The following is a 27584-nucleotide window of genomic DNA, read 5'->3' as shown; positions in this document are numbered from 1 at the left end:
ACCATCTGGGGAGCAAGTTATTATAGCTCTGAGTTTGCATAGAAGGTCCCTCTCCAGCAAATTTAAAGGGGAGTCAATCATCAAAAGGAAGGAATGTTGTACTTCTAGGGGTCCTATAGACACCATTCTAGGGGAAAGCTTTTCAACTCTTTGGGGTATCCTTGACATTCCCATTACATTCTCTGAGCCAATGGAATAGCAATATAAATAATGTGTACTCTTTAATACTGACCTGGAAGCTCCAGTATCCAGAAGACAATCATAATAGGTGTTACCCACCTTTAAGGTAGCATGAGGCTCATCAGTATGGGGGGGGCAGTGGATAGGGACAAAGGGTAGTAGGACATCAGGGTCCCAGAAAATCGAAGATTGTATCCTCTTATTCCTGTGCCCTCCCCGCACACCTTCATAGTATTTGGGAAGTTCCTTGGGCACCCCCCAAAAGGTACCCTCCTGAGGGGCATTAGCACCCCGAGTATTTTTTGGATGAGAACCACTTAAGTTTTATTGTTGTGGAGTCATTTGGTTTGAGTTATCATTTTCCCAATATCTATTCCTATGGTTTATCATTCCTAAAGTTGTGGTTTCCATTATCATTATTATAATTATTTATATAATTATCATTTCTGTAATTGCTATTAAATTGCATATTCCTTCTGATTGCCTTGAATAAAGTTCTACACTCTATCATTCTATGGCCCTTCTTCTCACAGAACTGGCAGGTAATGGATCGATAATCTGGAGATAAACCTGGAGAGGGGCAAGTGTCATTGGTTGAGTATCATGCCCTCTTTCCAGTTTAGCAATCGTATCTTTTAAATATGTCAATTGTTTCCCAATTTCCTCCATGAGATCATTATTCTCTTCCTCCTTTTCTTTGTTTCCCTTTGAAACACATAGAGCCATTTTTCACAATTCTTCAAGGTCCATCTGTGGCCATCTTGGGCAATGTGTTGTAAAATAATCCCTGATTACTTTGCAAGGGTTAATGACAAAGTGCTTTCTAATTTGTCTTATGCAATTTTCATTAGAAAGGTCAAAATCCAGATATTGGCTCCCAAAAACAATTATTCTGACCGTGAATCTGGAGGGTATTTCTTCCTCATTTTGCTTAATTCTTTCAAATTCTGTCCACTTATCTGTACTGTCAGCATACTCTCTCAGGGATGTTAAGATGGCCTCCCAACAACGGTATAGTTGTAAATAATCCTCAGAGTTGTTATAGTCCCATTTGGGATCCTGAGATGGCCAGTGTGTTGCATTGTGCCCCCAGGTTTTATTGACATGAGAAATTATTTTATTTTTCTCACGTTCGGTTAAAAAAGCCTGTAGCAAGTTTTCAACGTCTTTGTAAGATGGATAATACTGAAAAAAATGTCTGTCATCTTTTTTGTTACCAGAAAGGGATCTTGTTCATATGTGGGAACATTTCGTGTGAATTCATTTATTTCTTGGGGAGTAAATGGTATATTGTGCCTTAGAGTCACCACATCCCCATTGCATCCTATTTGTGGTACTTCTCCTAGAGGAAAAAGACCTCTAGTTGAATTTGGTACCTGTGGGTCCGTTTGACTAGAGCAAATTTCTTCAGAAGGATGAGATTTCCATGGGGCTGTGATTGGTTTTTGGGTAGGAGAAGGAACAGGAAAAACTGGGATTTCAGAAGTTTGGGTTTCAGGAGAAGGGTCTTGGGGATTAAGTTCAGCCAAGCTTTGCAGACCATGAGAGAACAAGTCTGTTAGCTGAGCTACAGGATAGGTATTTTACATCTACATTTTGAGGGAGGGAATTTCCTCATTTAGAGGTTCATAAACAGGTTTGTCAGGTTCTGACATGTTTTTGGTGGGGGTCAATATTTGCCAATTGATCTTGTAAGAAGCATTTTAAATTATCAAATTGGATTTGAATGTTCTCCTGTATTTTAGCTTCAAATTTTTGCATGTTTTCCTGTATTTTAGCTTCAGATTTTTACAGGTTTTTAGCATCATATTTTTTCAAGTTAGCTTTTCTCATCACAGTATTTAGGAATATAAAAATGAAATTACCTAATATCATAAGAAATTGGAGGTATTCTGAAATTTTTAATGTCCCTAATTCTTCAACCACCATATAAATCATAGAATATAGTGTTTACATATATATATATATATATATATATATATATATATATATATATATATATATATAGGTTATTTTCCTAGTGGGCTTCACAAGTTGTTGCTTTTTTTTTTAATTTCTCACTTAATTTTAAAACTAGAGACATGTGGGGAGCAGGACAAGAACTAAGCTTCCTCCAGGTTTCTGTCAGTACTATCTAGGCAGTATTGTCAGTGAGGGTTGCCTAATTGGGTTGTTTTTTCCTTAAGGGAAAAGGGATTCATATGTAAACAGCTTCCCCAGTTCTACCACTTTTAGAATTTTTTTAAATGGCTGTTTTCAATTCAAATTAAGGAGAAAAGGGGAAAAATTATATTCATCTAATCTCTCAGCTGTGTTTCAAACTGCTTAAAACTTGGACTTGAGGAAGTAATAAAGAGAGAAAAGAAAGAGGTTTCACAGAAATTTGAGGGTTCTGGTCATTCCTTCATGGTTGCCAGACTATAAGGATAATTTTAGAGTTGTGAGCTAATCTAAATTAATTTGGTCACCAGAGAAAATCCCAAATAAAATACCCAAGTCCGTTTGGAAATTTATGGTGATTTTAAATAATATAGAGGGAAGGAATTAAGGAAAAGAGAGAGAAGAGAGTATAAGATTTCTTCTGCCTGGCCTGTGCCAGAGGGAGTTCAAAGACCTCCGCCATGAAGTCTTTGAAGATGATTAGAGACTTTTCTAAGAGTGTTTGGAAGGTAAAGGAGAAAGAAATCAGCCTAAACTCCGAGAGAGCTCAGTGAAGATGCCTCACCCGAACTAGGCCACTCAGCTTCTCCCAGTTTAGTATCAAGGAAAACTCACTGCCAAAACCGGACAATAGCTGCCACCATGCCAACATGCCGAAATGCTCAGCAAGCTGCTGCCAGAGCCGCCTCTCCACCAAAAGAGGCCAGACAGAGGAAGTGACATGAAATATATAGACTATTACATCACTTTCCTGTGTCTCACATATGACAATGGTAGCTTAAGCTTGACTTAGGACAGCCCAGGGGTCTAGAGTTGTTTCTGATTTATCATTTGCTATCATATGTCAGTCATAGGCCATCCTCCAAAATACTTAATCCTTAAGTATAAGTGTAGACATTCCTGTTTTTGTTAGACTAAGTAGGGTGGAGTAATCTAAAGTTCACAATATCAGGACTTAGCAAATAGCTTAAAGATTTTAAAACTTTTAGGAAATACTGTGTTTGTATTAATTGCTCTTTAAAATATTACTAGAATTCTATCAATTTATTAGAACCATAAGGATTTTTTAATACATTTTTTAGCAAAAAGTTCAATTTCATTTACTGAGATCTGATTATTTGAGATCTCTATTTAGTCTTCTGTTACTTCCAGTAGTTTATACTTTGAAGTTAAGCCACCATTTCTTTTGTATATTTAGTTATGTTAGTATATAATTCCACATAGTAGGTTCTAGAACATACACATATATGTTGTTATTTCACCACTACTCTTTCACTATTTTATTAACTTGATTTTCTTCCTCTTTAATCAATTTGGATAATGGTTTATCATTTTAAAGAACCAATTATTTAAAATAATTTCTAAAGCTTTTTCTTATCCAGTGTGTTTATTTCTTCTCTCATTTTTTATATTTCCTCTTTTATGTTTGTTGATTTTCTAATTCTCTGTTATGTTTATTGACATATTTTAGAGATATTATTTTCCCCTCAAATAGAGATCAATCTGAAATTTTGATATGTTATTTTATAAGTAATATTGCCTATCATATATATATATCAATTACTTCTATGAAATATGAGCATACTGATTTACAAAAATATGTCTTTATATTTGGAAAGAACTACTACATGAGTAAATGAACAGTGAAATGGTTAGAATCAGTAAAATATTATACACAGCCATAGAATTAATGCTGGAAGAATAACCCTCCAAAAAGTGAACAGAAATATGAAATGTGGCTTAATTTATATGTATATGTTGAGTTCCCTGACTACATCTATTGTGATGTGAAGAGGGTGGAGAGGGCCTGGGACATTTGTGGACAAGATTTTTATGTCTATGAAGAAAAATGAGCTGAACATATAGAAGGTTTGTTGCTGTGGGGTGGTCCAGCCTCCCACAGGGGATGGGGTCTTGGAGGTGGGAAGGTGTTGGCAAAATGATGGATGGGACACAGCTTTCACAAACTGCTCCACCTTGGCTGATGCCTGGCTTTATTTTATACCCTCCTGATAACACATCTACTAAGCACACAATTTCATTCTCAATATGCATGTTTCCATGGAACCTAGCAACAGACAGGAAGTCTAGGGAGATAGTCAATGAAAAATTGTTGCTAAATACAGGATCAGTGGGTAGAATCAACATAACCCAGATATAGATTAGGGAATTCAGAGCATAGATTTGTCAGAAGTTTTATGCCTAGAAAAGAGGGTCTTATCTAAGTGGGTATATAAGAATCCTTAGATTTAATTTTGTAAGTGGACTTTCCTGGTAATATCCTAGGGGGACAGAGTGGGACATCTGTATTAACCCTGTATGCATGTTGCTCTCATCTATTTTTCCTTGAGCTAAGTAAGAATAATAATCATAGCAATTCCAATAATAAGGGGATGTTAATAATGAAAGTTTCTCAGGGGGGGGTTTACATTCCATTTCCAACCCAAAGTCACTGGTTTCCACGTGGACCATGTCAAATAGCATGGTATTTAATGGCTCCTGGCAATTTGTGGTTTCATTTGTGTACTATCTTTTTTTTTCTGTGTATTTGGAAATGTTTATTTAGTTTGATTTTGAAAAAAAAAATAATTAATTTGTCAGATATCTAGACTACTGGAAGAGGTACAGAATCCATCATTTAGACAAAATGCTTTTAATCAAGCACAGCATTTCCCTCAAGAAGACAGCATTTTTATTAGGTAAGCAACTTACAAATGACTTTATAAAGATATAATATATACAGACTAAAAGGAACTAATCTTTCAGTGAAGGCACAAGAGAGGAGAAAGAGGAAATATAAAAGTTTATATTTTAGCTATTTTAAAGGAAACAGGAGATAAAGGTTAGGAAGGAAAGCATTCTGGGAAGGATGACTGTTCATATGGAAAGACATGATGTAGTCAAGAGATTGATTATCATATTCTAGGATCATCAAGAAAGCAGGTGTTGCTGGATATTGAAGAAAAGGAGAAATAAAGTATGAGAAGATATAAGGTGCTTCTATGGTTTGTCTTTCACCCATTCATCTTTTAGGATTCTTTTTTTCAGTTCATTTAGATATGTGAAGATTTTTTTAGTGTTCATGGTACTTTGTACATTGTACTGGTTATTATTTTTATTTTGTTATGATCTTTTTAGAATGTGTTTATTATTTCTGAATTTTTACATTTATTTGTAATATGTTTATGCTCCAATAAGAGTCAATGTTTATGAAAATCTCATGTGATTCTGAAAAACAAACATATTCTCTAATACTATTATCTGGGAAATACAATTTTGCATTTTAGCAAAATTTTTCTCCATAAATTTGTTCAATTCCTTCTTTTTTCCTTTTTTAAATTTTATCTGTCTGTTATATTTGTCCAAATGTGGGAGAGGGACATTAACTATAATTGCATTTTTATATCTTTTGTAAATCAGTTCTTTTTTCATTATTAATATAGATGTTATATAGCATTTGGAGAAAAAAATAAACATTAATATTGGTTTGGGCTCTAATGTTCCTTTCAGCAAAATGCAGTTTCCTTGCTCATCTCAAATCACATTGGAAATTTTTGTTTCCTTGATGGAAAGCAATGTAACTATTGCTTTTAAAAAAAATATGCCTGCGGCATAGGACTTATTTTTTTCAATTACATTATTCTTATTCTGTATCTTTGCTTTAAATGTGTATTTATTGTAAGCAACACATTATTAGATTATTTTTATTCAGTTTATAACTTTTTAAGTTGGATTTTTTAATCAATTTAAATTTCTAAGATTTATGTTTATATTTTCCTTCATTTTTTCCTCTAATATTGTTTTTTTTTCTGAATTAAGATTTTTAAAAATTTCTTTTCTCCCAATAAATATAATACTTTGTCCCTTTAGATAATTTAATTTGGTCTAAGGTAACCTTTCCATAGGTTCCTTTTCCTTCACCCTTAAGCCCTACAATTTATTACTACTTTTTCTAGTTTATAAATGCACTTAATTTATTAATTTCTGTTTCTTTTTTTATTTGAGTTAGTTATCTAGCTCTTCCCTTCTTTTTTCTTCTTCTCAGTTATGTAGTTTATAAAAACATCTTGCTCAAGAGCAAATACTCTTAATTTGTGTGTGTGTCATAGATCCTTTATATAGTCTAGTATAGCCTATAGACTCCTTTTCACAAATATATTTTTAAATTAAATAAGTAAGTGGTTTACAAAGGAAAATACTTATATTAAAGCATGATTATGAATTCTTTTTTTCAAAACGAATTCACAGATCCCTTCTCTAGAACAAAAAACAGGAAGTCTTCCACTTTGTCAAAACTGTATCATTCCTTTATTTTTACTTAACTTTATGATTACCTTTTGCTTTTAGGTGATTATAATAATAATCTGTAATATATATGTCTACTTTACATATGTATGTGTGTATATCTCATAGTTTTCAAAACCATTTACATATATTTTATTTTTCACCACAACAAACTCATAAACAAGTTTCTTTTATGTCAATTTTACAAATAAGCAAACTGAAGCTAAGAGAGATTAAATTAATTATCCAATGTCACATGGCAAGTGACTATGGCAGGATTTGAATTCAGTTCTTCCTGTCTCCAATTCCAGCATTCTATCCAAGATGCTACTTAGTTTTTTCTTCATTCCTTAAAATGTCTTTTCCCTCCAATAAGGAAAGATCCAATCCTTATAACAAAGAATAAAAAGTGAAAAGCAAAGCAAAAATGAAATAAGATGACACAACTAACAAATACATACTATGTGATTAAAAGTATTCACAATATTCTACAATAGTAGTTTTGTCATACTCAAATAGAAAGGGAGGGACACTGAGCTCTTTGGATAAGGATCCATGAGGGCTGTATAGTGACTTAAAAACCACACATTAACAGTATCTATGTTCCATTTTATTTAAGTTATTTTGTTAAGTATTTCCAAATATATTTTAATCTCGATCACAATCCTGAGCATTACAGGCTCACTATACTTAATAAGCAGTCAATTTGACACCTCTAGTCTGTGGGATTATATCCATATTTCCTCACCTCTGCAAAAAAGAGAACCAAAAATATTCTTTCTATTTGATGAGTACTTTAGGCATCTCTGTCCTCATGCTGCTCCCTCTAGTAACCCTAAACACAATGAGGTCAGGGTCCATCATTATAGACTGCCAATAGTAGCTATTCTCCCTTTTCTCTAATAGCCTAGATAAAGGTAACCTCCACATTTTGAAAAAGGGCACACTCATTCATCAAGCAGATACATTTTTTTAAATTTCATTTAACGTTTTCTTTTGGACTTTCCAAAACTGACATGGTGGAAAATCTCCCCAGGAGAGTGTGCCATTTGTGACTGAAGGACTCAACATCTGTTCTTTGTAGTACATAAATAGTATCGTTATCCTAATTGCAATCTTCCTCACCTCTTCCAGGTAGGATGTTGGTAATGGTGGTAGTATTGGAAGCTACCTTGATTCTCCATCTATTTCAAGGGAGAGGTCAGCTAGATCCCGAAGAGGTTACTTCTTGCTTTGCCAGATCATGTTTCCTGATGAAATAGTCATTCCAGAAAATGTAAAGGCTTCTAGGGTTTTCACTTAGTGAGTTCCTGTGGAGTAATAAATGCATCTTCTCTATTGGTTCATCTTCCTCCACTTCTGATAGGTAGTCTGTTATTTTCCCTCTGATGATTTTGTACCTTAGAGCATTTTGCTAAAATGGGAAATCTCCTGTTTCCTGCAACGTTTTCTCTTTTTAAACTCATTCTATTTAAGTTGAAATTCTACAAATAAAAGCTCATCCATTGAAGATGTTTCCATATTTGCAAATGCAAGGTTTCTTAGTTCAAAATCCAAATGGGCAGCAAAACATTTATTAGGATAGTCATGACTTGTGACTGCCATGGAATAAAAATCACCTTTATAGTGGAGAAGATTGCTCAGCTTCTACTTTAAATGAAACAAAATTACTTGACTGAAGTAAAACTAATTATTTAGTAAATGTATTTTGCTCTGAAGAGCAAAATATTTTATTTACACACATACATGTATAGATCACATATTACATTATAATATGCATGAATATATACATATATACATTCTATATACTATCTTTTGCAGAATGCCCCAATTTAGGTATTTTTAAAAGTCTGTACCTAATAAATATTCTGTCCTTACGTGCATTTATGAATGAATGTATGTAGGTACCCCAAAACTTTTTATACATATTATACATTATAATATTTCAATCTAATATCTATATATCCTAGACAATATATTAATATTATATGTAGTTACAAATATTATGGGATTATATCCTATTTGGTATATAGTATGTTATATATAGTACATACACAGGTATACTTTACATAATATAGTTTATATTTTATACATAAAGCTTCTCTCTCTCTCTCTCTCTCTCTCTCTCACACACACACACACATACACACAATATGAATAGTTAGGCTGTATACTAGATAGAGTACAGGACCTGGAGTCATTAAGACTTACCTTCCTGAGTTCAAAAATGGACCTAGACACTTATTAGATGTATGACTCTAGGCAAGTCAATTAATCCTGTTTGCCTCAGTTTCTTCATGTGTAAAATGAGCTCACGAATTAAATGACAAAGCACTTCAATATTTTTGCCCAGAAAATCCCAAATAGGTCACAAAGAGTAGGGCATCACTGAAAAATAATTGAATAACAATAAAACCATATAATTTCACTATAGTATATATTATGTTATACTCACACAAATATGTTTAAGGAAAGAATATTTATTAGGCCTAGACTTTTTCAAAATGCCTAAATAGAGACATTCTGCAATGAAAAAAATATATATATACCCACTTCCTGAGGCAAGATCAGAATTTAAGCACTATCCAATTGTTATTTAAATTGGATTATCTTCAGCAACTAGAAAACCTCTTCCTAAAGATGGATTATACAACATATACTTAAGAGAGCAAGAAGAAATGGAATATAAGCTCCTTCATCTTAAGCTTCATGAAGAGGACAGTTTTGCAACAGAACTGATTAAGGCATACTTCTACTGAACCTTCCCTAAAGCACCTTACAGGCAACTGGGTGGATAATGGATAGAGCAGTGGATATGGAATCAGGTGCTGTGGGGTGGGTCAGCCTCCCTCAGGGGATGGGGTCTTGGAGGTGGGACGGGGTTGGCAAAATGATGGATGGGACAAAGCTTTCACATTCAACCCACAGCACAGATTTCACAGGATAAACTGCTCCACCTTGGCTGAGACCTGACTTTATTTTATACCCTCATGATTACACATATACTTGGCACACAGTTTCATTCTCAACATACATGTTTCCATAGCATCTAACAACAGACAGGAAGCCTAGGGAGATAGTTAATGAAACATTGTTGCTAAATGCAGGATCAGTGGGTAGAATCAACATGACCCAGATATAGGTTAGGGAATTCAGAGCACAGATTTGTCAGAAGATTTTATGCCTAGAAAAGAGGGTCCTATCTAAGTGGGTGTATAAGAATTCTTATGTTTAATTTTGTAAGTGGGCTTACCTGGTAGTATCCTAGGGGGACAGAGTGGGACATCTGTATTAACCCTGTATGCATGTTGCTCTCATCTATTTTTTCTGGGTCTCAGTAAGAATAATAATCATAGCAATTCCAATAATAAGGGGATGTTAAAAATGAAAGTCACTTGGGTGGTTTCAGTGTGTGCTTCCATCCTTCCTGGGGGCTGCTTTGCAGTCCCTGGTTTCCACATCGATCATGTCAAACAGCATGGTTTTGATGGCTCCCAGCAGTCAGGAAGAACTGAGTTCAAACATGATATCAGACACTTAATAAGTGTGTAACCCTTGGTCAGTCATTTAAGTTATCTTACCCTCAGTTTCCTCACCTATAAAATGAGAATTATAACAATACATATATGCTGTGATCAAATGAAATAATATTTGCAAAATATTTTGGAAACCTGAAAGCACTATATAAATTCTAACTAGCTATATCACCTTGCAGTCTTCTCTCTAGATGACCCTGAAAACAGTCTGCATCTAGTGTGGTAGAATTCTGAAACTCAGACTCAGTTATCTGAGTCTATTGCAGGAGAGCTGCATGAATCTTGTCTAATCAAGGTCAGAAGATATTATTGTCCTATATGACTCATTCAGATGACCAAAGGCACTTAAAATTATGAGTCTGGACATATGATCTGCTCAGATGCTTTTGAAGATTAATCTTAGCCTTGTCTTTAATCCCCCATGACTATTATTTATTTTCTCCAATAATTTAAGAACCTTTTATCTCTGCTTATTGGTTTCACCTATACTTTTCATTATGTCAGCCCCTAAAGGTTTTCCCCCTTCTCCAAATCTATCATACATTGTCTTTGTTCTCTATAGTAATATAAGAATAAATCAATCAAATCAGCCAATTGATTAGCATTTACTAAGTAATTAAGCACTCACTATGTGTTAAGGCACTGTCCCAAACTCTGAGGATATTAAAAAAGAGGGGAAAATGGTCCTGGCTCTCAAGGAACTTGCTCTAATAAGAGGATTTTATATTGGAGGAAACCACATGTAAACAATTACATGAGAAAAAATACAGAATAAATTGAAGATAATCACTAAGATTAAGAAGGATTGGGAAAGGCTTGTAATGCAGAAGGTATGGCTAGGTGAAACTTTAAGGAAGCCAAGGGAGCAGAAAGGAGGAGAGAAAATAATTATTCAATGCATGTGGTGAGCCAGTGAAAATACAGAGAGTCAAAAGGAGTGTCGTGTGTAAGCAACAGCAAGGAGATCATTGTCAATGGATCACAGAGTATGAAATAAGGTATAAGGAGACTGGAAAGTTAGCAGGGAAAGGATAGAGTATGTAGGGCTTTAAAATACAATAGTGTAAGCAATATAAGTCTTGTTTCACAACATGATAAAAAGGGAAATTTGTATTATATGATAAAATATATGCAACCTATGTATAAGCCTTGGGGAGAGAGGAGGGAGAGAAATTTATTTTAAAAGTTATTTAGTTTCTTGTTGATAGAAAAAGAAAGGTTTAATGATAATCACATCAAAAAAGAAAGAAAAGAGCATTAATGAATCTTTTAAAAATACAAATAAGAGAGCAAAAGAAAATACAGAATGAGGCCCAGAAAAGCAAAGCAGTATTCTAATTACTATATTAACTTTGAAATACATGTTTTGAAAGCTGTATGCAATGGAGATTCATGGTTTCCTATGTGGTCTTTTTTCCATTCTTTGAATGTAGAAATGTCCATGTTTGTTAATGCTTATCAGGTTCAGAGTAATGAAAGAGAATTTTTTTGAAGCCAGTAAGAGGATTTTATGCTTTTCTAGGGGGTAATTGTGAGCCACTGGAGTTTTTTTATTCATAAGTAAGGGATATCAGGGGACTCCAAGTAACCACCTTGATCAAAAATGCAAATCTTGTGTGCCATTCCAAATGAAAATATGCAGGAAGTACATGTAAGATTTTGTGGATAAAATGAGACTACTGCTTCAAACATGTTAATTGCTTAACATATGTCTGTTAATTGACTGAGGTATAGGGTAATAGTTTGAGGGGATGGGAGGCATAAATAGCACTTTAAATGATAGAGTAGGTCTGGTTATGTTTATATGAAGTAAGGAAAGTTCGATTAGATAGGAAGAGATAGAAAATGAAAGTAAGAGAAAAAACAGTTTAGGAGGAAACTCCTAGAGACAGAATTGTATGGCAGCAGTAAGTCAGTAGACAAGAATTTATTAAGTTATTCTATTGGTGATCCAAAGAAAGTTAAAAACATGTATCAAGGGAACAATTACCCAGAATTCTCACACACACTGTCAATGGTTGGTCAGATATCAGGAATTCAAGCTGTGGTATCCTCAGATGGTCTCAGCAAGGTAGGGGTCTTCTCCCAGTCTATTTGTCCACCAGAAGACTAGAGATTTCCTCTCAACTTCAGCCAATTGATCCTCAAAGGTCTGTTGCTTGATAGATGGATTTTCAAGAAGTCTCAGCTACACACTTTCCTTCTTCACCTTTCAGCTCCAGACTGTACCAACAGCTCTACAATTCTTAGGAAGACTTTGCAAAACTAATTTACTGGCTCCAGTATCAACTAAAAGATCATGTTTGATCACCTATAGTCAATCATGATTGCAACTTTTACTTTGCCTTGCTACAATATTCAGTGACATATTGTCATATTTCTTGCTTTTTCAGTGGTGGGGAAAGAAGTTAAGGGAGGGAGAAAATCTGACACTAAAAAATTGTAAAAGTTTAAAATGAATCTGGGATATTACAGGTGTGATGTTGAATGCTTTTTCAGATTAGTTATTGCTTTACTTCTTTTGCTTAGTTGTTTTATTTTTAGGAAATAAATCTCATGGAATGGGACAATCTCAATATTTGTAATGCAATAACAAAACACATGGATGCAACTTTTTTTAAAAAGAGAATGAGTCTAAAATCTAGTGATGTTTTAAATATCTTATCAAAAATGTTAGATTTCAGAATTAGGTTAAGTTTTAAGGAAAGCTAAGATTTTTTTTCTATTCTTTTTTCTTTTGTTGTAACTATAATGAGGGGGAAAGGACAATCAAAGAAGGTACAGAACCACTTCTTGGGTTCGAAGGGATAATTTTAGTTAATGAAAGAAGTAAGACAGAACTATCTAATTCTTATTATTCTTCCTTTTGTTTATTTTTTCTTCCCAATAGAACAATCTTTGTATTGTAAAGGTCAGAAGAAAAATAGTTTGTAGGGAACTGATATACAAGACAAGGAAAGAGATAGTAAAGCTGTACTTAGATGTCCTTGATGATCTCAAGTAACCTGGCTCAAGTGAATTACACTTCTAGGAAATGAAAGTACTCCCATAATTGATATAGAACCACTGTTATTGGTGTATAAAAGTTGTAGCAAAAGGGAAAGGTATCAAAGTTCTGAAAAAAGGACAAATGTTGCCCTGTTTTATTGTTTTTCATTTTTAAAGAGGGGTAATCCAGATCAAATTGCTTACCATTTATGGGAGGTGGGAGGGAAGAGAGAGAGAAGGATGATTTGGATATTATAATTTCAAAAAATGTATGTTAAAAATTGTTGTGGCATATAATTGGAAAAATAAAATATTTTTTAAAAGAGGGGTAATGGTAAGACAGAGTACTTAGACTATAAGCAAGTGAGCTTGATTTTTATCACAGGTAAAATTTTAGAATAAAAAAAGAGTTATAATGTAAATAACTAGTCTCCAAATGCAGAAGACCCAGTCAAACCCTATATTTTACTTATATTAACAGTATGACCATAAACAAGTTAGTTAATCTGTTAGTATCCTCAGACACCTAATTATTAAATACTAGAAGTTACTCCATCCATGGGAAGAACTTCCATTCAGGGAATTCCCTATAAAATGAAAGCATAGGGCTTAAAATGATTTTATTTTATTTTATTTTTTGCAATCTATCAATAACTTTTTTTGAAATTTTTATTTAATTGGTTAATATTAGAGTATTTTCCATGATTACAAGTTAAAATGATTTTTAAAGAGGTTAAAGTGTTATAATGGCTTCATCAAGAACAATTTCTGCCATACTAATCTGATTTCTTTCTTCTTTTTTGCAAAGGCTACTAAGGAAGTTGATCAAAAAAATGATATAGATATGGTCTAGCTAGATTTTAGCAAAGTACTTAAAGTCTTCCACATTATTTTTATGGAAAAGATGGAGAGATGTCAGTTGGACAATATATCATTTAGATAGATGGATGTATGATTGAATGGATAAACCCCCAAGAATAAACAATAACTACTAAATATCAATAACATGTTGGCAGTCTCCAGTGAGACATTCTAGGGACCTGTGCTTGGTCATTTTCTCTTTAGCATTTTTATCTATAATTTGGATAGCATCAGGGCAAAGCAGGTAAATCCTTAACAACCAGTTTTCCAGAAATCAAACTGTATAAATGACACACAAGTTTAATCTGCATTAGAAACATTTTCTCCATTACTTTCTTAAGTTTGGACAACCAACAAAACAATAAATCAAACCCTCATTTGTAGCACTTGCCAATTTTCATGGGGGCAAATGTTCACACTGATCATTTAACAATCAGCTCGTGCAATCTGGGTACAGGACACTTCTGAATATTATAAAATTTGAAGATGATGCAGAACTAAGAAAAGTTAGCCCCTTAAGTTGTAGACTTGAGATCCACAAAGGTCTCAACAGGCTAAACCACTGGTCTGAACCCAATGAGGCAAAGTTAAATAGACATAAAAGTTGTCTTATACTTGGTTCAAGAAAAAAAATTAAGATTTCATAAGCACAAAACTGGGCAGCTAGGGTTATAAAACTGCATAGCTGAAAACCATTGTGGAGCTTTTCATGTATTATGGAGTCAAAAGTATGGTATAGCAAAAAAAAATAGCTGATGGGATAATGCACTGAATTCTGAGAGGCAATGCTTCCAGATATAAGGAGGTGATAAGTTCTCTGGTATCCTGATGAGTCCTCATATAGAATACTTATATAGCGTTCTGTTCATATTTCCGAAAGAACACTGTTCAGTTATATAACATCTAAAAGAAGGCCACCAGAACAGTGAAGGCCTTTGAGTTCATATAAGGATAAACTATATAAGGATCAATTGAATGAAGTGGGAATGCTTAGCTTGAGTAAAAGAAGACTCTGGGTAAGAATGACATTATATCTGTCTTCAAGTATTTAAAGAGGTTCCAGGTGAAAGAGAATAGATTTGTTCTATTTAACCCAATAGGTCAGAATGAGAGGTGATCAATAAGAAGGGAAAGGAAAGAGAATATAGTACTACTATGTGTTGGACACTGTGCTAAATACTTTTTTACAAATATTATCTCATTTGATCCTTGCAACATCAGTGCAAGGTAGATGCTAGAATATTCCCATTTTACATTTGAGGAAGCTGAGGCAAACAAAGGTTAATGAGTTGACCAATGTCAAATTGCTTGTAATTATTTGAGACCGGATTTTAATTCAGGACTTCCTGATTCTAAGCACAGAACTCTATAGAGTATACACTGTGCTACCAGCTACCTCTAAGAAGTTGCTGCAATGGAAATGTAGGCTTGATATAATGAAAAGCTTTCTAGAAATTAAAACTATTTCAAAGTGATGTACTGCTGTGTGAGTCCCTCACTGGGACTATTCAGAGAGAGACTGGTTGTTCACTTGTAAGTCTATTGTTGTGGGAATTCTTTTTCACATATGGATTGGACTAGATGACCTTTGAGATCACTTCCAAATATGAAATTCTGGATTCTATTGTTATGTGCCATCTGCTAAGAAAGATGGGGAGGCATCTGGGGCTTGATGAGAGAATAGAAGCTATCAAAGAGCTGCTGTGGAGAATGTGATGGATAGCCAATCAGGGAAGAATAAGAAGATTGTCACTCAGCAGTGAGACCTCCATTGAGATCAGACTACATGATTTGTAGTATACCCAGTCAGCATTGTGATTCGGCTTCCCCCAGAAAGGAACAGCAATACAGGAATATGGATAGAGAAGAAGGTAGGAGCTGATTTAGGTTTGAGAATTGCATAGATATAAAATGTGGTAAGACAAAAGGCGAGATAGTCAAGGGTAGAAAAAGCAATGTATGGTTATGATGACTATAGGTTGACTACAGGGCCAAGCCTCTTAAAGAAAATAAAACTTCAATAGGAATAATAGATTGGGAGAATAGGGGTTAAGGGTTTGGAAGTTGTGTGTACAAAGAAGCTATTTAAGAGGAATGAGATGGAAGAATAGGATACTCCAATAAGAGTGAGGAACTTCATAGTTCAGAATCATGGTAGTGGCACAATTATTGGTAACTGTAATATTTGAGGTATGACCTTCCCTGTGGGTAATTGATGTAGAGTGAGACAATAAATGTTGAGAGTTGAGGAGTTTGATCATTTAGGAGGCCATGTTGATTGGAGGAAGGGTGGATAGTTAAGTTCAAAATTACCTAATAATTTCACAACTGGATTGCTAATTAAACTTCATGCTACACGTGTCTCCTTCTTTTGATATTTTTGATTTTAAACCATCCTTCACAGAGATACAAGGATTCATCTATTCAAGTCCCTTTCTTTAGCCTCACTTTGAAACAGAAGATTCAATAAATTTCAGGTGTTGCCATAAATTCCATAAATTGGAATTCACAGTTAAAAAGCTGGTCTAGAGAGGGCATAAATCACTGAGAGAAACTAGATTGTGGTCAAGTGGCTGGAGCATCATCATGGGAAACAGAGTCATAATTTTAACATCAGTCATTTATGCTAAATGGCTTGACACTGACACCCTGCTACATTCTAATATTCAGTTTATAATAAATGGGTAAAGATTTTAATATACCAATGGATCCATGATCTCATTAATATGTATATTCTCTCAAATGATGCAGATCACAACTGCCCATTCTGTGAGACTCTTATCTATGTCTACCGATAGAATTAACTCAAAGAATACACCAATATGTCAAAGGTCTGGTTCTAGTACTCTTCACATTGCATGGGTTCCAACAGAGCATATAATTTCATTTGGTATATGTGAGGCCCATTGTTTCTTTTTTTCTTTTTTCTAATCAAATATTCTCTTCACAATATTTCTCTTTTTTATAAAGGGTTTTCATTTTGTTCATTCCCACCACACAATTCTCCATTAACTTTTGAGAGATTTTCATCTTCAGTTCTTCAGAAGCTTCTGATGAACATGAATATGTTTTATGACTCATGACCACACTAAAAAATTGTCTTCCATTTCAGGGAGGAGTGTGGGGTTTTTAAAAGAATTATGCTAGTTCCCAAAGGGGCATCCAGCTTACTATTTTTCTCTGAGTCCAGATCAATGTTTATTAGCAGTTGCTGCCCTAGATGATGTCTTTAAATTCAATATTTCATCTCATTGAAGTATTTTCTATTTACATATCCTTCTTTATGAAGTAAGAAATCCCACAATTTGGGATCATAAGCCTCTTTCCCACAATTTTCTATTGATTTAATTCTTCTTCTTACAAAGTCTCATACTACTTGGTATTTTCCATAAATATATCTTCCTCATAACTTGATAGTTAACTGTATCAGGGATTGTTGTTTTTTAACTGTATACTCAACATACTGGAGTCCTTAGTTGATACTCAGTTCAAAGAAAGTGAATTTAAGATACATAAATAAAACATTCTTCAATAAGCATAGATAGTCCTATCCTTTCAGCATATAAAAATACAACACAATGAATGCATCAAGATTTAATAACAACTATACATCAGATTATTTATGAACATTATCTAAGAACTGGATTTAATAAATAGAGGTTTATTATGTCTCAGAAATTTTTATTTTTTCCTATAGAATGAGAAAACATTGCTGTCATATATATACATACATATGTACACATGCACACATATGTATGCATATTCATATGATGATTACCACCAAATTCTAACCTTCTTGGGGCATGCAATAGGAACCATTTGACACTTAGAATGAATAAGACCTAAGTCTATCTCCTGACTCAGTTACTAAGTACTTTTGTGATTTTGGAAAATTTGCCCAAATTGTCTCTACTTTAATTTCCTCATACTAATGGAAAGAAAATGGATTGTATTTTTAAATTCTAAATCTTATGATCCTATCATGCTATGTACCATCATAGAAGATCTTTCTAAAAAATATCTATGGTCAACTAGGTGGATCAGTGGATTGAGAGACAGGTTTGGAGGCAGGAAGTCCTGGATTCAAGTATGACCTCAGACACTTCCTAGCTATGTGACTCTGGGGAAGTCACTTAACCTTCTGCATTGGAACTAATACATAGTATTTATTTTAAGATGGAAGGTAATGGTTTACCAAGAAAAATCAAATTGAAAAAGTAGTATCTATAAAGTAAACAAATCAACTAGTCTTTTTGAGCATATCACCATAAAGGAATTTTTTAAAAAATGCTTCATGTTGTTCTTAGAGAGTTCTAAAAAGTCTTTTTCTCCTTTATCTTGAATAACAGGGCTTTTTGCATGGGGAGGAGGATCTGGACCAGTGATTCTATTGGAATAACAAATGATCAAAAATAAAATACATTCTATGAATTCTATTCTGTAACCTATGATCTTAGATTGTTTCCTGAAGACATTGACCAGTGAATGATTGAATCAGGATCATACAGATAATAAATATCCGATAAGGTCCTGGAACCTAAGTCTTCCTTATACTAGTACTATTTCTCTATCAGCTATGTATGCTGCTCCTTAAAAGCCAGGCTCATTTACTTTGGTTGTTCTTTTCTTCTGTTTAATGTATTCTGACATCCCAATCATGAATATGAGAATAATTCTCACAAAGATATATTTCTAAAATCAAAATAATACTGTTTTCCAGGGTTCTTCTAGGATTCTTTGTATCCTCAGCATCTAACAAGGTTCATTGCACATAGTACGCACTTGAAAATATGAATGAATTAAAATGGAATTAATATTCACCCAAACTGACACTTCTTTAGACCAGAATAACTGATCTTCTACTCACTTCTTTACCAAAATGTATGATAAATATTCCCATAAATGGTACTGTGAATGGAAGCAATTCCTGCATGCTGACTAACCGGTCACCAGCCACCCACACACTGCAGGTGACAAGTGAACTGAATTCTGAAAGGATCACACTAAATATCATAGTGTCACAAAAGGAAAATCAAAGCAACAACCACATGATTTTTCTCATGTAGCTTTGCCTGCTGTTGGTGAAACAATGGCTAGAACTTTTCTTATTCAAATTCTGGTGGCTGTCCTATAGAGAATGTTGCCAGACCAATAATATCCTCATTGCAAGGCAAGAATAAAGGCAAAGAACAGGAGAGAATGTGGAACTGAAAATTAAAATTTTAAATCAAATTTCTTCTTGTTAGATTTCCCAAAAAAAAAAAGTTTGATATACTCTCTCCATTTGTATTCCATTGTGGTGGTAAATGAGAATGGTTGGATATGCATTGAAAATGTATTCATATTCATTTTACTTATTTGTTGGTTTGTTGGTTTGTTTTCCATTACTGACCAGCAACAACGATATAGGAAATAGATTAGTAGACTATGAAGGTACGGGGTCCAGAACCAGAAGATGTGGGTTTAACTTCTAGATATGCTAATGAGGCCATAGGATAAGTTCAGTAGGGATTTTTGAGATTATCAATCATATCAAAAGCCTTCATTTTACAGCTGAGGATTAGGATCTGGAGAAGTCAAATGATTTGCTCTAGGTCAAACTGGTAGGAAGTGGCAGAGCAGGGATTAGAACTAAGGTCCTGTGATTTCAAGTTCAATCCTTTTTCCCACTCTACTATATAATAGCTAGCTATATGGTTATGGATAGTTATTTCCCCTCTTTAGGCTTCAGTTTTTTTCAAATGTGAAATGAATAGTTTGAACTAGATCATCTCTAAGCTCTAATGTTATAACTAAACAAATATTCATTAGGTACTTAATATCTGTTCAAGAGACTTTGATAGGTCCTGGAAATACAAAGATAAAATAAGACACAGGAACCATCACTGTCTTGGCACGTCTCATAGTGCAGATGGTGAGCAGTGAAGTAGAAAATGTACTTCCCAAGTCAGAGATGCTTATAGATCAATAGTTTCCACTCACTGAAGAACTAGAAAAAGAAGCAAAGTGGAAGGATTTGATGTGTTTCTGAAGCCAAGTTTCTTTGTTCTATTGGGATCTTTGGTTATCTAGCTCACAAGTCTATCAGCTAGCCATAAGCAGGGCTAATTGTGATACAAAATGACACCAAAATGAAGGAACTATTTGAGGAGTTTTGAATCTAGAAGCTGCATTTGCCCTCCTTTAAAATACTTATTTGTTTTAGCAATAACTCTCATTTGTCTGTACTTATTCTCCAAGCTGCCTCATTGAATCATAAGATTTCAGGGCTCAAAGGGACTTCAGAGATCTCATTATAGCTATGAGGAAACTGATGGATACAGAATTTAGGAGACTTTCTCAATGACATACAAATGAAAGAGGCAGGATTCAAACCCACCTCTTCAAACCTCAAATACAATGTTCTTCTCCCTAAACCTACTTTTCTAATCTGTCTTCTCATAATTATAAGTCCTTCATTGGTCTCTTTTTATACACACAGAGTCAAATTGGATTGGCTTCTACCCCCAGTTGAATTCACATTATGTCTTCTCCAAATGCTTCACCTCTTACTCCTGAACTACCAGCAGGATTCTGTCTCTTTACCCCGACATGTAATCTAAAAATGATATATTTATGTGGTAAATAAAACTTGTCTGACTGTGGCAGTAGACAAGGAAAAACTGAAACATAAATGGTGGTCATTATATTTATTTTATTACAGCTTTATAGAATTTGTTAAATATTTCTAAATTACATTTTAAGTTAGTTCAGATCACACTTGGAAGTGTCATGGGCCACATATTTAACACATCTGATCCGGTACAAAAAATGTTTCTCACTTTTAAGAAAATTATATGAAAAATATAAGAAAATTATATATACATAGATAGATAGATAGATAGATAGATAGATAGGTAGATAGATAGATAGGTAGGTAGATAGAGAGAGTGTGTGAAAAAATTAAGATGAACTGACAAAATTTAGGCCATTTTGGTAAATGGAGAAGATAGTCAGCAGATCTATTGACTAGATTTATAATTATATGTATATCATCAACTTTAATCACTTGTTTGAGCCTTAGTATCCTTAACTTATTAAAAGATTCCTACTTTTTCATGATTTTAATTGTCATGAATGCCATATCACGCTGCATATTTTCTGTAGTGAGATGAGTTTCAGTCATTCCTGACACCTCACTATCCTTTCCTGTATGACAGTTCCTAGAAAGTGACATAGTTGCAAGCTAAGATATTGTATTTCTTTACAACAGAATAAAAAACAGGATTCTGATGGAGAAATCTGCCAATAACTCCTTTATTTTTGTGACAAGTAGGCCAAGGATATAGACATAAGTCTAATATGAAATTTATATTTACAAAATAAAAAATGGAGTGTAATTATTCACTCTGTAAAAAGACTTTCAGCTTTGCAAAAACAGAAATCTTTTAAGTAGTAAGTTCCCCTATTGCACTGAATATGATTTTTTAAATAAAAATTCCAGGGGTAAAAAGTACGTTAACCTACTCTCCTTTGGTTATAATCACTATCTCTATAGCCCTAAGTCAAAATAACCTTCCCTTGCCACCATTTCCATTTGTTTTGTCTCCCTTTATTAGAATATAATTTCCTTTAGAATAGGAACAAACTTTTAGCACAGTGCTTATTGTTGTAATGGTATTGGTGTTAGTGTTGATGTTGATGTTGGGGTTGGGGTTGGTGTCCAGGATACCTAAGTGGCATGGTAGATAGAATGTCAGCCCAGAAGACTAGAAGATTCATCTTCCTGAGTTCAAATCTGGCCTCAAACATTTACTAGCTGTATTACTCTGGACAAGTCATTTAACCCTCTTTGCCTCAGTTTTCTCATCTGCAAAATAAGCTGGCGAAGAAAATGGCAAACTACTCCAGTATCATTAAGCAAGAAAACTCCAAATGATGGCACAAAGTGTTGGATACAACTAAACAACAATAGCAACTCCTTGAGGGAAATGACTGATTCTAGCACAGTGCTTGTATAAAACAAAACAGATTGATACTCTGTTTACTCATAGGAAAACTAAGTGGTTGTACTATGTGATTATTAAGGTATTTTTGAGCTCCAAAATAGAGAATTTTCATTTTTGAACATAGCATGACCTATAGGTAGAGAGCTGGCCTTGGAGGCAGAAAGACCTGGATTAAATTTCAACTTTGATATTTATTAGCTATGTGACCTTTGGCAATTGCTTAACTTCTTTAGGCCTCTCAGTTCCTCCCTCATCTATAAAACAGAGGGGTTTTGAACTGGAAGACACTGCGATTCTTTTTTAACTCTAAATCTATCATTTTTTCTGAGAAACTTGTCTAAGAAACTATTTCCAGGTCCCTATGGAAACACACAGAAAGATCTAGGATCACAAATTGAGTGCCAAAAGGACCATGGTGACTATGAAGTCCAACCCACTTAAATGAAAAATTCAAAGGCCAAGGAGGCTAAATTGCACAGACTGAAACAGCTAGTAATTATTTGACAAGATCTGAATGTAAATCTTGTTGATCCCAAGTACAATACTTCATGCATTGCCTCTTCTAAGGATCTATCTAAAAATTATTTAAAACACACACACACACACACACACACACACACACACACACACACATCCCTGGAAATGAGCCAAATGCCACTGAATGAGCATGTAGAGCACGTTGGTGATTATGCAGTGATGCTCATAGAAATCTTTAACTGAGGCTTTCTCTAATTCAAACGACAGTGTTAGACACTTATACCATACTGTTTTATGGTTAGTCCCTTTTCTCTTGCTCTTTCCACACTAACATACCATACTTTAGTTACAGTTTGAAGATTATTATTCTCCCATGATTAAAATTTAAACTTAGCAGACCAATTGTATGTGACTTAAAAGAGATCTCATTAATATTCTAAAACAAGGCAATTTTATTTAAGCCCATAAAAGCAAATGTCTCGGTTTAGTCAGAATTGATGAAAGATTAAAGGTCATAAAACAGTTCTGGGCTTTAAAATATATATTTCTTCCATAGAAACAGATACTCATGTTATGCTTCCTCTATAGAGAATCATCTGAGATTTGTGATTGTGCTTTATTTGAATCATTTTTCTCTAGTTTTCAACATCTTCGTATGTGTTTTTATAAGTCAGAGAACTCTGCTCCTATTCATTCTTTTGTACTGTTTTGTACTTTTTTACTTTGCCCTCTTGATTATTTTTCTGTAACATTCTACACTTCTGGTTCATAAAAACATATTTAGAAAAGTGTTCTTAAAATAAATTGGAACATAGAACATAATTAATGATGACAGTGTTGTATAATGGGTTGAGCACTGGGCCTGAAGTCAGGAAGGTTTGGGTTTGAATTCTGCCTTTAAGACTTCTTGATGTTGTGATTCTCAGAAAGTTACTAGATCTCAGTTTCCTCACCTATAAAACTGAGTGGGATTTGATGACCGATAGGTCAAAATCCCTTCTAGTTATTAATCTCTGACATTTTGAAGACCATATTCCGACTAAATGAGGTTAAGTGTGACTGATAGACCTCAAACCTGTCAATGAGTTAGGGGGTGTCTACCCAAAATATGTAAATATGTCCTCTTGCAAAATGGGGAAATGAGAACAATTAGTTCCAACAGCCACAAAAGTAGCTAAGGGAGGCACTGTGGAGCACTTGTAGCTTGGTTAGACATGTAAGAAGCCAAGATCATTCACTGCTTCTGAAGTCATCACCTGGTCATCTTGACTTGTCTTGCCACTGAATTTTGATGACTGATGATGACTCACATACAAGTCAAGACGTCACCCTGTGATGCCATTGGACCGTCTCAAAAACTGAGGATGAACAACAACAACAATTTTTTTTAATTAGCAGGGCTCCTAAATGATGGTCTGTGAGGCTCAGGGGACACTGACTTCAATAATTGGATAGAACATGACCCTGAAGAGTAGAATGCTAGGAGATGGTAGCAGAGAAGTCTGACTTACGCATGGTCAGTGGAGTTCCCTTTCAGAGATAATGCCATTGAAAGCAGAGATGATGTGCCCAGAAAAGAGAAGCAGAAAATTGCATAATGCCATGACAAGAAGATGTTGGGAGCCCTGCAATGCCAGAGGTGTGAAGTGTCCCTGACACACTTATAACCTGGCCACAGGTATGCCTATGCAAATGACTTCTATTTATGTACCCTGGGCACATGGGTTCCGAGTGTTCGTTTCCCACATATGTATCCTGTCCCACTTGTTCTTGCACATGGACCTTTCATTTCTGTTGACATGAAATCTGTATAAATGAAAATCTGTTACCCTAAAAAAGAACTACATTTTCCAGGAACCCACCAACTTCTTGTAGACATGGAATATTAGGCAGGGACATGAAGGATCCCACCTTTTTTACTTCCTGTCCCGAGCTTGGTGGTAGTATGGCAGACGTTTGAATTGGCTGATCAGATATGGGTAAATGATCTTTATTTTGAATCCTCTTTATTCCTTGATTTCTAATAATCATTAATAAATCTTCTAAAATATAATATTTTATTTATTAAAACTAATTTTAATTTTTACAAATCTAAGGAAGTGTATAATCCATGGGGACATGAATTGGAAAGAATAAGGATAGAACATTTTCTTATCATTATTTATAAGACTCTTTGATTATATGTATTTTTAGCTCCTATATGTTCTGGATGTCTGATAAAAAATAAATATACACAGCAGTGAAGGTTTCTGAACTATGTTTTTGAATTAGTATTAGCCTTATGACTTTATTGAACTTAGGATAGCTTTCTGAAAATAAAAGGGATCTTAGGTGCTACAAGCAATAGAAGCTACCATTTTTATAAATTTTCTTAGAGTTTATAAAGTATGATATATAATATAAACATAAGGATATGTTTATATGTATGTATACATATATACACACAACATAAAATGGCTGGTGGTTGGTTTTTGTCCTTCATGCTACAAGAGGACCAAAATTAAAGTGTCATCATTGGATAATATCTTTTGACTTGCACTTAAATTGGGTTTAAGTGAGGCAGAGTTGCACAAAGTCATCAGTCCCTCTCTTCCAGAGTAATCAAAGTCAAGTGGAAAGACAAAAGTTAAGATAACTGGTGATGACTCAGGATTCAGTGAATAAATTTGGCTTCTTCCATGTCTAACAAAACTCTTAAGCTCTTAAATATTCCACAGCACCTGCTTTTCTGCCACCTTCATAGCCACTGGAACAAATTTTTCTTCTGATGGGGTAGGAAGTCTTGACCTTTTGATAGATATGATAGGTAAACATTTAATTCACCAACAGATCTAAGGCCTCTCAGTTAACCTTAATCTGATTTTAGTATGCCTGTCAGGATGGTTTACCAAAGGGTGGTTATTACGTATGCTTCTTGGAGTCACAGGTGAGAGCTACGTGGCAAGTGGATATTAAAAGAGAAAAGCAGGCCTGAAAAGGCCTCAACAGGACCTCACACTATAGGTACTAGTCTTCCCTGAATACCCAGTTCATCCCATAATATAATAAATGTACACTATATAATCTCATTTTACACTCATGAGAATATGATGAAGTCACTATTACCTATGCTATTATTCCTATTTTACAGATGAAGAAATTGAGACAAAGAGATTAAGTGATTTGTTTGAGGTCATATATTTAGTATCAGGGGCCAGATTTGACCCTTTCTGATTCCATGTTCAGAACTTTATCTTCTATATTATGTATCCTCATCCTTCTTCTCTAGACTAAAATTTTTTAATTCAACCTTCATGTTCTCTAATCATTATAGTTATCCTTTTGTGTATATATATATATATATATGCATATATATATCACCCATCTTACCTATATATTTTCTAAAATATGCTATTCAGAACTAAATCCAGTAGTCAGATTTAGTCTGTTTAGGGTAAAGTATAAGGGGAACTATGACTTTCCTTGTTCTTTAAACTCAAAATTATATCATTGAATGACCTACTTTATAGGATTAGCCTTATTTATTTATTTTTGGCTACCATTTGCGACTCTTGTTTGCTGGAGTCAGCTTGAAATAGCTCACAAGTCAATTTTTATTTTTTTTCCATTGTGAAATCATAAGTTGCTGCAAATATGGTTTTGATTTATTATTTAGTGGATTATTTAGATTTCAAAAAGTAATGGAAACAATGTCTATACTACAAATTAAATTTAACATTTTATGATGATTTCTTTTTTCCTAGAAAACTGGTTGTTAAATCTTTACCAGCATGCCAATACATTTAACTCATATTGAATTTGTAATCCATTAATTACCAAGATTTTTTTCATAGAAATTTTTATCTAGTCACATCTCCCCAAACCTGTATTTAAAATTTTGCTTTTTTAAAAAAATCAAGAGTAAACTTTATTCTTATCCCTTTCATCTTACTGAATTTGGCATAACATTCTAACTTTTTGGATATCTTTTTGGATTCATGCACTGTCATCCAATATGTTAGCTATCCTTCCAAACTTCATGTCATTTGTAAATATAACAAATAGGCAGTCTGTGCCTTCATCCAAGTCACCAATGTAAATAGCAAACAAAGACTTCTAGGACATTGGAGAGCACCCTCCCAATTAACACAGATCTGATGATGAATACTCTTTGCTTTGGTCACTCAAACATTTCTGAATTCACCTAGCTGGACTATCATCTAGTCCAATGAATTCTACTATATTAATTTATATAGCATGAAAGAGTTTAACAAATAACTTGTTGGAATCTCATTACATTATATGTAAAATGTTTCCATGATCTCCTCATCTATTTATTTTGTCAAAAAGTAGATGATGTCAGCCTGGCATGGTGTGATCCTGCTAAAAGACATTCTGGCTCTCTGTGATCATTGTGTCCTTTTCTAAGCACTCTCAATCATCTCTGTGAATATGTCCTAGAATTTTACCAGTAATAGAAGTCGAGCTTACTATTCTATAGTGTGTAGAATCAACCTTCTTCCCTGTTTAGAAAATTGAGACATCATTTGTCATTCTATAGTCCTGTAGCACTCTTCAATTGTCTGAGTTATTTCAAAACTCTGTAATCACATCTGCCAGTTCATTCTGTTCTCTAGGATTTAGTTTATCTGGGACTGGTGATTTGAACTCATTGTGGGCAGTTAGTGCTGCCTTACCATCTTATAGATTTTTCACTGCCTGAAAATCAGTTTTGCTCTATCATTCTCAGTATTTCAACATAAAAAGGGCAAGAGCCAGTACAAAATAAATATCTAATGGAAAGTTGTAGTTTAAATTCAAGAACAAGACTGAACTAATGCTTAGGGTATGGCAAAGTCAAGTCAACAAAAAAGTAGTATGCACTTACTATGTCCCAGAAACTGTAGTAAACATTGGGGATAGAAATACAAACAAAAAGAAAAATATGCCCTACCCTTAAGGATCATACGTTTGATGGATCTAAAAAGCAGAGGGATTGGGGAAGATGGTACCCATGCAAGGGGTGCAGTGGCAATATGCAAAAAATGAAGTATGCCTGGTCTGTGTCCTTCCTCAAAAATAGATTCCAGGATGAATTCACCTATAGGATAAGGGGATGCCAGAGGTAGAA

Source organism: Monodelphis domestica, chromosome 2 (assembly GCF_027887165.1).
Source record: "Monodelphis domestica isolate mMonDom1 chromosome 2, mMonDom1.pri, whole genome shotgun sequence".
Lineage (NCBI taxonomy): Eukaryota > Metazoa > Chordata > Mammalia > Didelphimorphia > Didelphidae > Monodelphis > Monodelphis domestica.
This window is presented reverse-complemented; position numbering follows the sequence as displayed.